The sequence below is a fragment of the Spermophilus citellus genome (assembly GCF_964194105.1).
Source record: "Spermophilus citellus genome assembly, chromosome: 5".
Taxonomy (NCBI): Eukaryota; Metazoa; Chordata; class Mammalia; order Rodentia; family Sciuridae; genus Spermophilus; species Spermophilus citellus.
Genome location: NC_138186.1, coordinates 151,379,458 through 151,394,115, shown reverse-complemented (window position 1 = coordinate 151,394,115; position 14,658 = coordinate 151,379,458). Strand labels below are relative to the sequence as shown.

The 14,658-nt window shown below is 39.2% G+C and overlaps 1 protein-coding gene across 36 annotated transcripts in view; it reads left to right on the top strand.

Moving 5' to 3' along the window:
• The window catches only part of HIVEP2 (HIVEP zinc finger 2), a 184,461-nt gene that overhangs the window by 105,468 nt on the left and 64,335 nt on the right, over nucleotides 1-14,658 (top strand). For 16 of the 36 annotated variants that reach the window (XM_081294835.1, XM_081294843.1, XM_081294838.1 and 13 more), the window contains one exon: nucleotides 14,393-14,623. The exons of 19 other annotated variants lie outside the window; for them this stretch is intronic. The gene's annotated coding sequence lies outside the window, so the exon portion shown is untranslated. Of the gene's footprint in view, nucleotides 1-13,313; nucleotides 13,487-14,392; nucleotides 14,624-14,658 lie in introns of those variants that run through there. One more of the 36 variants, XM_081294865.1, reaches the window with a different exon arrangement.

Genomic DNA, 14,658 nt, shown 5'->3' with positions numbered 1-14,658 from the left:
CATTAGCACTCTGGTAGTGGCCTACAAATGTACAAATATACAAATGGTGTCTCTGCACATTATCTCCTTTGAGAAAAATTACTATTATGTAGATATGACACACATTTTATTTTGTGTTATGAGGAAGTAGAGTCTTGGGGGGGAGGTGTTGCAGTTGAGTAATTTACTCAAAGTCACAGCCCTAAGTGAGTCACAGAGCTAGAATGGAACCCTGGCTCTTCCAACTTCAGACAGCATGTCACGATCACTGCGAGGTCACTGGTCTAGTTGACTGGTGGTTTCCAAATACTGGAGCCTGGTAAATGTGGTCACTCTATTCTGTTTAATATGATTCACATAAGGAAATGGAAGGCATACTGAACTTTGGAGAAGAGTTACATTTTAAAATCTTGGGAAGCTTGAGCAGGTCCAAAGTAGTACACTTAATGCTGTGCTGTAAGAATGCAAATTATCCAGCCCTCTGACAGGTATGACCTGCATTCCCTTGATCTGAGACACTCAGAACCTCTAGCAACATCCTTGTAGAATTAAGATCAGCTTCTCAAATCTGATTCTCATGGCGGTTGCAGTTTTTACCATAAATTTCTAAGTTGGCAATTGGACAGAATTCCCCACAAAGAGATTTTCATTTTATCTTTGTACTTAATACAGTGTTGACTTCTCATCCATGAATTCCCAAAAGATAAATTGCATTTTCTGCCTCACCTATTATTTGCATTATTGGTTAATGCACTTTACCAAGTCACACTCTGGTTACTTCTTTTCGTTCGGAGTTACCTTCGTATTTTATTTCATCTGCCTTCAGAATCCCTTTAACACTCCATATTTTTCTCATGTCACTTTTTACATGTATTTCTGTGCTTGCACTTTATGCAACTTAATTTATGTGAGGTTTTATCTCACATGCCATACTGTATGCTGCTCGAGGGCCAAAGTAGGTCTTTATTTTGTTGGTCTCCTCTTCAGCTTGAAAAAAATAATGATTAAAAAAATAGCGTATACTCAATAAATATTTGTTGGATTTAACAGAATATTTGGTTGTGGGTTTTCTTTGAAATTAATTTTGAAAATTGCTATCTGGCACATGTTTAATTTTAATTCCATTCGTGAGATGAATCAGCAAGTCTGATACTTATTAAATATCCAGAGTAGAGTCAGAAGAACCAATTCATAATTATTTGTAGTGTTTTTTTTTAATGCAAAAAGCTGTTCTTAAAGTAAAATAATAACTCTTCCTCACCAGACAAAACTAAAACCCCTGCCTTCCCCTGACTTGGCCATCGCAATAATAATAATTGTGCTCTGAAAAGATACAATGAGGTGAAATGAAACATGGCCAGTGAATGTGAAGGGCTCCTGGGGGTGCTGGTGTGGGTACAGTAGTGAGGCAGAGCCACTGTCTTGGGCTGCAGGATTCTGGGGCACATTTCCTTTGGCCCATGGTGGGAAGCTCTTACACAGTTTTGAACGGAACAGTGACACCATCCAAGCTGCACTTTTGGAAGCTGGATCTGCTGGGCTGTGTTGGGTGGTTTGGGGGTGGGGATGAGGGTGGCTGAGTGGGCACAGCAGACCCTGCGAGCAAGGAAACTACTTAGGATGCACTTACATGAATTCTGTCAAGAGCTGTCACCTCATGTTGTGCCCTTTACATCTCCTCCCACACTGACATCACAGACAAAGGCACTCAACCGGGGCTCAAGGAATTCTTTCTGACTTCACTTCCTCCCCTTCCCCTCCTTCCTCTGGTTTTGCATAATGGTGTCCCCTGTGACTGTGTTCAGCTCTAATTGTTTTCCTCAAGGTTCTCTACACACTTCCACAAGTCACTGCCTCTGGTAATTTTCCCTGGGTCCTCTGCATGCAAAGGCACCGTGCCCAGTCCTGTCCTTTGTTGGAAACTTGCCAGTTGGACCTGGGGTACCTTTTAACCCCTTGACTTGATCTGGTGAGAGATGTAGACCTGGTGAGAGATCAGTGTTGCCAGTGTGAGTTGCAGTGATAGCAAAAGGGACCCACCGGCCACAGACAACAGGAGGCAAAGTGCAAGGAAGCCAGGGAATTGCTGCCTGACTGGGGGTCTGGGGGGCTGTGTGTGTATGTTGTGTGTGCATGTGTCCATGCATGTAGGAAAGTGCCCACATTTGTGCACAGGCCCTGAGGATGGCGGGGCAGGAGGAAGCTGTCAGCTTTTGCCTAGGAGTGCAAAAATTTACTTTTAGTGGAAAAAGAGAGCTTCAGAGAGAAACCTGTTTAGGGAGTAGTGTGATGAATTTGATGGTACATCAGTACTGTTTGAAATAAAAGCCGATAAAAAGCACATACATATTTTTTAAAAGCACACATTTTGCTCTCCTTTTCTTTTTCCATGAGCGCTTCTAGTGGAAAAGAGGAATTCACTCGAAAATTTGAGTCGACTTGCCCTTTTCAAAGTTCTTTCAGCTTCCTCAGTATTTCCCAAGAATCTAGGACAGGTTTTCAGATTTTCTCAACCTTACCCCTACCCAAATCCCCCCAAGTTCACATCCTCAGGAACATGTGTACTTATCAGTGTAATCACAACAGCCAGAGGTGTGCCTTTCAGCCTTGTACAATAAAAACACGCAGGGAGACAGCTCTCTTTTCCTTTTGAGGAGCCTGATCACTGCCATCTCACGACTCACTGAAATAGCGCAGCAGAGGAACACTTTTTGGCAGGCTGCAACATCTAGGGAATGCGCAAACACTCGCGTTTCTCTTTCTCTCTGATGTATTAGACTGAGTCAGTCTAGCGCAGGCAAGCAGAGGGAGTTTTAATTGAGCACTCAAATTGAAAAAAAAAAGTACTAGCTGTTTGAATTTAAGGTTATTTTTACAAACTGTGGTATTTCTAACAAGAGAAAACCTTGGGTTCTTAAATTTGATGGTAGCAGTGATTTGGCGGGTTCCAGTAGAATCCACCCTTTCCTTCATCCATGGAGGAGTTTTTTAAATTTCAGAAGAGGTATTCTTGATTAAATCGGTTTAAGAGCATATAATGATACTGTAATCATCATTTGTCATTATCTTGTGTACTAATGATTAAAGTAAACGTTTAATAACTATAGGGCAGTAGATATATTTTAGATCTTGAGCCATAAAAAGATTTCCATTAACAGAATGTTTTGTGCACAAATAAATTATTCATGGACTGTAGCAGAGCTTGATTCTGTCATCAACCTTAAGTGGAAATTTTAAGAACACCAATCATCACAAACGCCAACACTCTGTTGGCTTGGGCTCTGATCCTTCTTACATGGAACTTGAGCTCGTTTGGATATTTGTAAAAGCTTTAGTTTGGTTAAATTCAATGAATATTTATGGCTGTTCTGCCATATGCAATTTTGCATTCGAGTGCTAGAGAGGAATACGGTGATGAATGCATCTGCATTTTGGCCTTCAAGTTGCTGATAAGCCCTAAAAGAGAGATAAGACTAGTGTATATCTGCTTGAATATAAGAAAGCTGGTAGTAGTGCCCCCAGAGAAGCCTATATAAAATGTTTCATGAAGGTAGAGGAGGAAAAAATAATCTTGTGGGTTTGTTGCGGGTGGGGGACTGGGGATCAGGAAGCATTTCCTGGGGAAACATGTAAAGATGGGCAAGATTTTGACCAGAGGAAAGAATGATATTCACATGGTAAAAGATGGGATGGATAATATTGGTGTGATTATAGAACAAAAAGTATCAGAGTATGTTTGGGATACAGCCTGAGTAAGTGAAGGGAAGATATTAGAGAAGAGAAGGGGAAGGTAGTCTAATCCAGAGAGTACAGAGGGCCTTGAATGTAAGTAGCACATCAGTCTGGTAAGTGTTAGAGAACCTTGACCCACCTTTGAGTTATGAAGTTATATTTTGGATGATTTTTAAAAAATTTTACCACAGATAGCATTGCAGAGAAGAATTGGCAACATTGGAGGTAGGTAAGTTAGGGAGCAGTAATAAAATCCTGATCTAGGATATTTGTAAAAGTTATACAAAAGAAGGGGAAGAAGGGAGAGAAACCATAGATGAATTTATCTATGGATTTTAGGATTGGCTATGAGGGGTGAGAAACAGGAAGGCAATAAGCGTCAATGGAATATCTGGAGTCAAATGTTTGAATCAGTCAATATTTATGGAAAGCCAGCCAGGTGCAAGACATTATGCTGGATTATGGAGGTATGTATTGAGAAAAACAAGATCAGTCCTGCTCCCAACTAGCTGAACATTTATTTGGGGACGTAGGATATATATATGTGTTTAACTAAAATTCAAAGTGGACTATGATCAGAACAATAGCAGGAGTTGAGCGAGGGGTGTGACTTGGGCACTGGAAACCAGGGGGACCTTTAGGAGAGAAGGCACTTCAGCTATAGAATTCCAGAGTATTTCAGCAGTCCAAAGTGTCACTGGAAAACGAAGACAGGCAAGACTCAGCGAGGATAAGGGAGGAGGAGCTTGTTAGAGAGAGGAGCTCTTCTTGAATGTCCACTGTTATGTCAGGCCCTGAGCTGGGAGCTCCATTTATATGGGAATTCTGTTCAGATTATGTGCAATTATAAAACAATCACCAACATTGGTATCTAATAAAGGGTTAATGGATTCTGCATTGGATCATGGGGACTCGAAGAGGTTTCAGTGTAGAAGTAAGGCTGGAAATGTTCTAAAACTTATTTTTTTTTTTATACTGAAGACATAATTAAATACATCAGTGAGCAAGAAGGCTGAGCTTTTTCTCTGTGATTTCTCCTTGTTGGGTAAAGTTTATGTAGATCTCCACATTCTGGCTGGTCTTAGAGGCCTCACTTGAGAATGTGCTAGTTCTGAGAAGTCTTTGCAAACTTTAAAATGCCGTCCCGATGTTGAACTCCTAGATTATTTTCTCACAGCAAAACCTTCTGCACTTGCTCCCAGCTTCCCGCCTCCTCCCTGCGTCTCCTTCCTCCTTCCTTGTGGGCACTCAGCTCATAATGGTGAGCGCCTTTGCCACACCCTCAGCTGAGGGTTGGGGAAGTCCTCGGGCTCTCCTTGGCTCCTGTCCCACATGGAAGGAGATTTCCATGGAGAACAATCTAGGGAAGTGCCTGTGTGCAAGCACGCACATGTGTGTGTGCGGATACACACACACACACTCTCTCTCTCTCACACACACACACACACACACACACACACACACACACACCAGTTCTTTTCCTGTCCTCAGGGGTATTTATGTGCCAGGAAGTAGACAAAACACACAGTCATGTACAGGCACATTGTGTTGCACCCAACCATTGGAAACAGGGCTGCAATGGAGCCAGAGTTAGAAGGGATACTATTATTTATTCAACCTGTAGAATAATAGGAGAATTTGTTGAAGAAATATTCAGAAGTGGCTTCATTAAGATGAATTAGCCTATGACTAGAGAATGTAAGGGATAAAATTTGTATTATGCCTATGCTTAGCTGATTTTTGTTACATGTTATTCTAGAAAACTGGGCATAATGAAAAATCATTCAGAGGTACCCATGTTATCATAAAGGGGTATTTTATATCATATCAAACTATCTTGTAAGAAATAATAATAATTTTAAAAAGTGGGAAGGAGTGGTATAATGGGGGACAAATGCTCCTTAATCCCACATGTGCACCAAGGTATGTAAACATGGTGAGTGAGCGTGTTTACAATCATTTATTCATTTATCCTTTTTATGAACATTTATTAAACCCTCCCTTTGTCCCAGGCTGGGGGCTGGGAAATATGAGAGGAGACATGTAAGATTTAGTTTTTTAATTTTTATTTTGTTTCAAACACTTAAATAAAATACATTCCTTCTTAGAGGAAACTAGCCAATATAAAAGTTTCCCTATTTTATAGTAGCAGCTTGTTTGAAAAATGCATTTATGAGATGACTATTGTATACAAATGTTCTTCCCCCATCATTCATGTCCTATCTTTTTTATTATTTTTTAGTTGTTGATGTACCTTCATTTTTTATTTATTTATATATGGTGCTTAGGATCAAACCCAGTGCTTCACACATGCTAGGCAAGTGCTCTGCCACTGAGCCACAACTCCAGCCCCCATGTCCTATCTCTTTGAACCCTAAAATGCATTCAACTTGTGAGAATTCAAAATAGCTCTTAGGTGAATGGGAGCGGGAATCCTCAGAGCTTTGGAGGAAGTCACCATGTGTTCTCAGCTTCACCTGTTGCATTGGGATTCCCTTTCCTTGAGAGTTGAGTTGGCAAGATGTTTTAGCAGGCTGCTTTCTGCCTCTTACCTGAAGCCCTGGGATAGATGGAGTCAGGGTTTGCTCCTGTGCACATGTAAATATCCCAGGAGATTTCCCAGTGCAGGGGCATCTCCCACCTTTGGGAACACTGGCAAGATCTTCTTAGCCAGTGATCAAGCTCAACAGTGTGGGGAGCTTGAGACTGGGAGACCTCACCCAGTCTCTTGGGGTTTATGACTATCTCTCTTCTTACCTCATTTTTGTAATTTTTTACTTTTCTTCCAAATGGCAACTGTGGATGACAGTTTTGGCCTGGCAAGATGTATCTGGTTTTTATTTTGGCTATTTCGTATTTCATGAGCCAACAATGTCTTCAACCCCTTCCCTTCTTTACTTTGCAGCACATATTTGGGAATAATTTTTCAAGTATAAAGTGCTACCAAGTTCACCTCTATTTTAAATAGTCAGAAATTAATATTGAACTAAGAGACCTATGGGACCTTTGTCACAGAACTGTTAAAGTTATTTTGTCCCTAAAGCAAATAAAGATACGTTTGTATGGCATTTGCATCAATGTCAATAAATTTCATTCTGCCAATTATAAATTTTGAGTTTTTGTATTTGATGAATATATTAATGTTTTTGTAGATTGATTAAAGTATTTTAGTTAAATTATATGTTAGTCTAGAATTATTTATAATATTTTAAGAATACCTTAACCCAAATTTGGAAATTTTGGGGGTTTTTTTGAGTTTCCCTTCTAAGACCCTCCTACCATGTACTGGGGATTAAGCCCAAAGGTTCTTGCATGCTGCAAGTGTTCCATCACTGAGCTACATCCCTATCTCTTTAAATAATTTTATTTTTTGGAACAGGGTCTTTCTTATTTGCCCAGGCTGGCCTCAAATTTGTATCCTCCTGCCTTAGCCTCCCGAAGAACTGGGATTACAGTTGTACACCATAACTGGAAGTCATTGTTGTTTGTTCTTTGATGAAGACAAAAGATTTTTGTGTAGGTGTGGCTTTTTTTAAATTATTGAGAGAAGAAAATTAATTTCACTGTGGTATTATTTTTCTTAATACTATATGTTTGTGCCATCATTGTCTTTGAAAACATTTGTCTTCTTACATCTTAAATCTGTTGCCTGGGAGAGATTGGGAACTGGTCTGGTATGTGCGTTCAGATTATTCATTTGCTCATTTTTTAATTCAGGATAGGGATTGGTCAGTTCCTTTTATTCTTTATTCCAATAAATGCAAGATAGAGTATTTTGAGCTGGATATGAATGGGAGGTACTGAACAACATATGTGAACTTATGGTTTAAAGTAGAAAACCACTACCTTTTCAGGAAATATATCACAGCATCAGTCTTATAACTTGCTAAATAATTAATTATAAAATTATTTTCAAAATAAGTAGAGCCATATGTGTGTTGTAAAATATGTGTGTTGTGAACCTTAACAGGTGATCGGAAGAAGACTTAATATTTTGGTTACTTAACTTTTCTGTAGGTATAGTAAAAATGGAGCTGTACACAGCCCTCATGTAAGCTTTTATTCTGATGCTATTTAAAAGTATACATAAAGGAAGTTTCTTCTAAATTAAGAACAGCAAGAGATATTTTAAGAAGCTAATTTCAGATACTGAAAAGGAACTTCTAAATCAGGCATGTTTTATATTTTTTGAAGAAATATTGTTTTCAAGAAGCATGCTATTATATACATCATATAAAATACAGATCTGTTCTCTTAGGACTTTGCTTAGATTACAAAAATGAGCTACTGCATGAAGATAATGTAATATTATTTTGAAGATACTTATTACTATATGTTAAACATTTATTAAAATTATAATTGTTCATTATTTTATTTTATATGTGCCATATTTTACATGCATATGTTTTGATGCACTTTGGAATTCTGATAAAAAATTAAATAAAAATAAATTAATTCCATTTTAAAGTTGGCACTGTGAATTATTCTTTAGAACAGATGCATGTTAGTTAACATTTTCTGCAGAACACATTTTCAGATCTTTTCACTCATGATAACATTATTACTCAAACCTTTTCTTAGATAAATTAGAGATTAGGTTTAGAAATATTATGTATTATTTCTGTACTATTAAAATTGGACATGTTGGAGTTTGTATATTTAGTAATGATATGTAAGATAACATGAGGCTGATTCTTGACAGTGCAATGGTGCTGTTTTGTTTTCTAACATTTTCAAAGCCTAGTAAGTAACTTCTAAATTGAATAATTTCCATGTCGTGGCAACAGTGTTAGTAGTTAGCAGTAGTGGGGAGGGAGCAGTGAGTAACTAGAAAAGCCATTGGTTGCAACGTCAGGAATCCAAGGTTCTTGCTTAGGGCCCCAGAATAGTTTTCAGACCTTGAGCAAGTAACTTGACCTTCCCCTATATCAGCACTCTTGATTTTGGGTGTATGTACACATATACATTTACACACATACATTTATGTGAAAAACTGGACTTCTGTGTATCTGCAAAATCTCTAAAATTCTTTCTCCGTACAGATTTTTAAACACAAGTTAATATGGATTATTGTCGGGTAGTTCCTTAATTCACATATCTAGGAAACATCCTTCCTCGAAACGTTCAAGTGTGAAAGGGACAACTCTCCTCAAAACATTTATGGTCCTCATCATGTAAATTGTTTTTTTTTTTTTTTTTTTTTTTTACATTTTTTTTATTGGTTGTTCACAACATTACAAAGCTCTTGACATATTATATTTCATACATTAGATTGAAGTGGGTTATGAACTCCCAATTTTACCCCAAATGCAGATTGCAGAATCACGTCAGTTACACATCCACAATTTCACATAATGCACTAATAGTAATTGTTGTATTCTGCTACCTTTCCTATCCCCTACTATCCCCCCTCTCATCATGTAAATTGTTGAAAAAAAAACTTGTGCTACAAGATTTATCTGTCAACTTTAAGGACTGGATTATGAGCAAAAATGCGAAAGGGGCTTTCTGAGCCTGCTTCATTCGCTGGGCCTCCGTTGTCCTTCCATCTACCAGGCCTTAACTTTAATAAGTCTGGTAGGGAAATGCCCAAGAGGTGTGGAGGTGGTGCAGAATATGGCATCCAGGAACCTTGGAGGCAGGAAGAAGACAGACCAGTGAGGAAAGAAAAGCCAAACTAAGTCAGTGGTTTTGCCTATAAACATGGACTTTATGGTGCTCAAATGCCTCCTTCTCACTACCAGGGTGTACTAACTAACGCCCACTAATAATCAACTATGGCTCTACATCTGGCTGAAAAGGGGCAGTAGATTCTCAGGCAGACAATGAAAGACATACCAATTGCTTCCCTGACCCCTTGAACTGGATCAGAGCATTGTGTTACATGACTACAGATATTCCCAACAAAGTTTATGGATAAGAGTAGAGGAAAGAAAAAAAAAACTGATGGAAATGCTTTCATGACCAACTTGGAGGAGAACTGGTTTTAATCCAAGCTTGGTTTGGACCTTAAGAACACACAACTAGGGAGAAAGTCATGGCGGCCAATATTTGTTGGGTCTATAGGGGAAGAGTTCAAATGAAGTCTCACAAACATTCTTAATTTGATCACAATGAAATCTTTATTTGTAAAGAACATGAAGTTGCCAGGCATTTTACCTGACTCTATTCAAGTTGCAAATATGATAGAAATACCTTTTCTGGCTCCTTTTTATTGTTTCTGAACAGTAATTAAATCTTCATTAAAAGAAGTATTTGAAACATCCGTTAGTGAATTGTATATGGGTCATGCCTGACAAGTTTGTTTACTTTCATTGTTTGTAGCTTTAAATTTCACACTGACTGTAGATTTTCTACTACTTTTGCTTTAGTGTGTGTCGGGAGGAGGTGTTTTTAGTTTCTGAACTTCAAAAGAGAAGATACAAATGCAAGACCTTGATTTACATTCATTTTTGACCTATAAGATTTACATGTAAGATGTAAATGTATTCAAAGTATACAAAATATCAATAGATTTTCATAAAAAATGTGAATTAGGATACTTCTCAAATTCCAAAAAAAAAAAAATTCAAAAGTTCTTTAATATCCAAAATTAAAAGACAAGTAAATCTATGTTATAATGAATGAACAAAATATCTAAATCAAAGATAAACAGCTTCAGCTTTTTTAATATATAATTTTTTGGAAATTTAATTAAGTGCTCTAATTTTGTGAAAGTAATTTATAGATTATAGAAAGTATTTATAGATTGAATGGAAAGTGTCAATTTAGATGTTAATGTAAAGAATTAGCATCATGCTTCCTGCCATTGACATCTTCACAAGTTTGAGACCAAGAAGAATTGTTGAATTGCAATTGGGTGTATGGGCACCGAGTATGATTGTTCCAAATACTGCACTAATTCATTAATAATTTTAGAACTACTGATTGGAGCACTAAAGGAAACAAGAAAAGCGATTCTTGGCATGACTATAGTCAAGAGTCTGTTGTGTTCATGTCATCCAAGAGCAAGGATTAGGCACTATGTTTTTTTCTTTAACTTAAATCTCTGCTTTCTTAAATCTCTGCTTTCTTAAATCTCTGCTTTCGAAATGGTATCTAATTCCACACTCTTCAGTGGCACTTCCCACAAACCAGCACAAACCAGGGCATTCAGCTTCACTCTTTTTTTGGGGGGGGAGGGGGTTTGGTGCAAAAGAGATTTGACTCAAGACTCCCTGGGGAGCAGGGTTTAGGGTTCTGGGACATCTACATACCAATAATGAAGGTGTTGTGTATTTTCCAATACATTTATTTTGTTGTCTTTGTGGTCTGTGGGCTTTCTAAAGCACAGGACCCAAGGCAAGAACCTTTCTAGTCTGGGTGTATGGGCACTGCTGCTCTGGGGCATCTGGGCATTGCGTTCTTGTTGTGGACACAATCTGCAGAGGCAGCAGAGGAGTTCCTTCCTGAGACACTAGGGGGAGCTGGCACAGGAAGGAAGAAATGGCAGATGGTGTTGTGACTGGCTGTCAGACTGCCTGTGGGCTCCTTAAGTCTCCCTTGCTGGAGTCCTAGAAATATTTGGTTGGGACTTTTCAAGGGGACTGGAGGTCCTGTGTGAGCAGGTGGGGCTGGAACAGGAGCTGTGGTTAATTGGTGTTAATGCCACTGCATATGTATTTGCCTGTAGGCTGGTGGTGCCTGGTAGTGTTTGAATCTCTCATTTCCAAGTCAATAAATGCTCCCTCCCTTGGAGCGAGCAGGGAGGACATGTCTATCCCTGTAAAACTGTTTTTCCCCACATGGCTGAAAGCACAGGCATAGTTTCATTTCTCCTTGCACATATTCTCTGTGGAGTGAAGCCCGGGATATAATCACTGATCTTAGAAAGTTGAAATTGTAAAGGGATTTATTTTTCACTTAGATTGGGGATCTTAACTACAGATGGACAGAATTCAGAGAATTTGGTTGAGGAAAAAAAAACGTTATTTTTCACCAATCTCTGAACTTCAGCATTGCTTTTATTTTCAACTTAGGCAACAAATGACAGTGATGACTTTCTCATCAATGGAAATCGCAGATAATTTCATATCACATTCCTACAGTGGCTAATACCTCAAGGTGTCTTTATGATTATGACTATTCAACATTATGGTCCCTATTAGACATAGGGTATAGCAAGTTACTGTCCACACATTTGCTTAAAGGATTTTTTTTTTTGAGATAACTGTATTTTATTATCACTGGTTTCCTTTATAATCTAATGTTTTTTATACACTTTAAAACATTGTGTTCTGGGGGGGGGTGGTTCACAGGCTTCATCAGACTGTAAAGAGGGTCACAGAAGTTTGAGAAACTCTGATTTTGATGCAATCCTGTATATTTTTGCAGAAAATAAGTCTTTAGAGCATGTGAGTTACTCAAAGTCTTATGGCAGAAGAGGAATTAAAAGCAGTGTCCTTCCTTCCCTCTGTAACCTTCTGGAACCCCAGCCCTGATCTTCGTGCCTGGGGAATGAGAACCTTTGTCTTCAGCCGAGCACTTTGGTTATGATGAAGGCCACATCCACTTCCCTCTTCCTTTGCCTTTTCTTGGCCTGTGGTGGCTTCTTTCCATCTCTTCTTTCCAGATCTGACAATGGTGGTGAGGTGTGATGACTCTGGCTGTATTCTCTCTGATGTCCCATAGCATTGTGAGACATGCTGTCAACAGAAGTCATAAGATACTGACCCTTGTGTGTCAGCTCTTCATTACTGTGGCAAAATACCTGAGATGAAACAACTCAATGGAGGAAAGGTTTCTTTTAGGTCATGGCTTCAGAGGTTTCTATCCCTGGTCAGCTGGCTCCATTGCTTTCAGGCCTGTGGCGAGGCAGTGCATTGTGACACAGAGTACGTGGTGGGGCAGAGCTGCTCAGCTCATGGTAGCAGGAAACAGAGGAAGGAGTCAGGGTCCCATATCCCTTCAAGGACATGTCCACAGTGACCTTCCTTCCTTCCACTAGGCTTACCTCCTTGTCACTGGGGACCAAACTTTTAGCAAATGGCCTTTGGGGGACGTTTAAGATACCAACTCTGAACCATGATTGCTTGATCCAGTTTCAGTGGCGGTGTTTATACCCTTGCATCCCTTTACCATCAGGGAAACCTTTCCACCTACTTGGTGGACTTTCTTAATTTCGGAACTCTCGTCACATTATTTCCCCCATATATGCCTGAAATACCAAAAGGAAAATCTAGAATTAATAGCTAACCTTTGTAGTTCACTTCCTGGTGTCATTTATAAGCACTATATAATTCCCGTAATGATTATGGCAATATTATTTTTATCCCCACTCTACAGATAAGAAAACTTAAGTACAGAGAGGTTAGGTAACTTGCCTGATGTTATTTACATATTTAATAAATGACAGAGGTGAAATTAAAAGCAGATATTCCTGCTCCAGAGCCCATATCCAGTTACTGCTGGAATGCTACATGCTACTATTGTTCAGTTTGTTTTTCTTTGGTTTTGGGAACGTGATGGATTTTTGGAAATTTTTTTTTTTTTAAACGTGGTTCTCCCCCTAGGTCTCGCAGAGCTGTCTCTGAAAGGTGTCATTTGGTTCAACATCTGTTCCGCTTTAGTCCCTTCCTTGTATGTATGCAGGCAATATGGGGGAAGGACAGACACGTTCTGACCCCAAACTTGAGTAGAGCTGCAAAGCGCCAGGTTCCAGTTGACTCTGTCTCCATTTCAAGGATGTGACAGCATCTTGATCTTTGCTTTCGAAGCCTTCCCACCGGCAACATCGGCAAGTTCGCTTTGAAAATATATATCTGGATTCTTGTGTTTTGAAAAAAAAGAAATGTTTGTTAGTGTTTCTGTTCTTGAACACTAGTTGACATTTTGCCAACTAGTTAAAAGTCTGCAAGACTGAGTGGTGGAGGAGCCAAGCTTGCTGTAACCGGTTACCCCAGATGGCCAGATTCTGTTGTGTACCAGTTAGAGACGCTCAGTGGTTGCGCACGGGGGTTCTGAGGTGCACTGTTCCACTTATTTTTGCCAGGCATGCACAACACATTATTTGATAGGGTGAGACAGATGGCATAGCTCAGCCTAAAATGATGAGGGAGGAAAGAAAGTGAAAAAAATAGAAAAAGGGCATTTGATTTTCTAATTCACATTTCGGAAGTGAATTTTAGCTCCTGTGATTGACTAATAAATGCAGTGTTGCTCTAAGACTTGAATCCATTAACGTCTGTTTGAACAGCTCTGAGTAATGGGCAGGAGGCAATCTTTTCCTTCATGGATGCTGTCCCAAACTTCGTGGGGTGTCCTCCAGATCTGAAATGGCTTGGGCCATTGGAAGACATCAGACAAAGATATGGAGTTTTCAGAGTAAGACAGACCGCCATCCATATACCAATCAACACAGAAAAGTCCTCAATTTTTTAAAAAACTGAAATATATATTTATACATGCAGATGTATAAATAACAGAGAGAAAGATGTATAAATAACAGAGAGAATGCGCCTGGTGAAGTAGCTGTGATAAAGACAATTAATCAGTCTTCGTACAGCTGCTTCCTGACATTTCTGCAAATTGTTATGGAAAAATTAATGAAGGTTAGATCAGTAATGGTTTCAAGCTTGGCCAGTGGAAAGTATGACAATGTTTCCATCAGCAATTAAATTGGGCTGCTTTCTTTTTTCTATAGGGGAAGTGGTATGATGTGTATTCTCCACAGGAAATGGAAAACGGCGGCTGAACTGTGTGCAGCACAGGTATGCTGGAGCCCCGGGAGTGCTCCAGCCAGCTCGCCTTGATTGACACCACAGATTTGCCTCTTCTGCCGGAAGGATTTTGCTGTGCAACACAGAGAAATCCTTCTTTTAAAAAGACAGTGAGAACGTTGGGATGCTGTTGAACGGCCATCTCAGAAATGCAGGTACACGATGCATCTAAACTTTGGGAGCCAAAAAA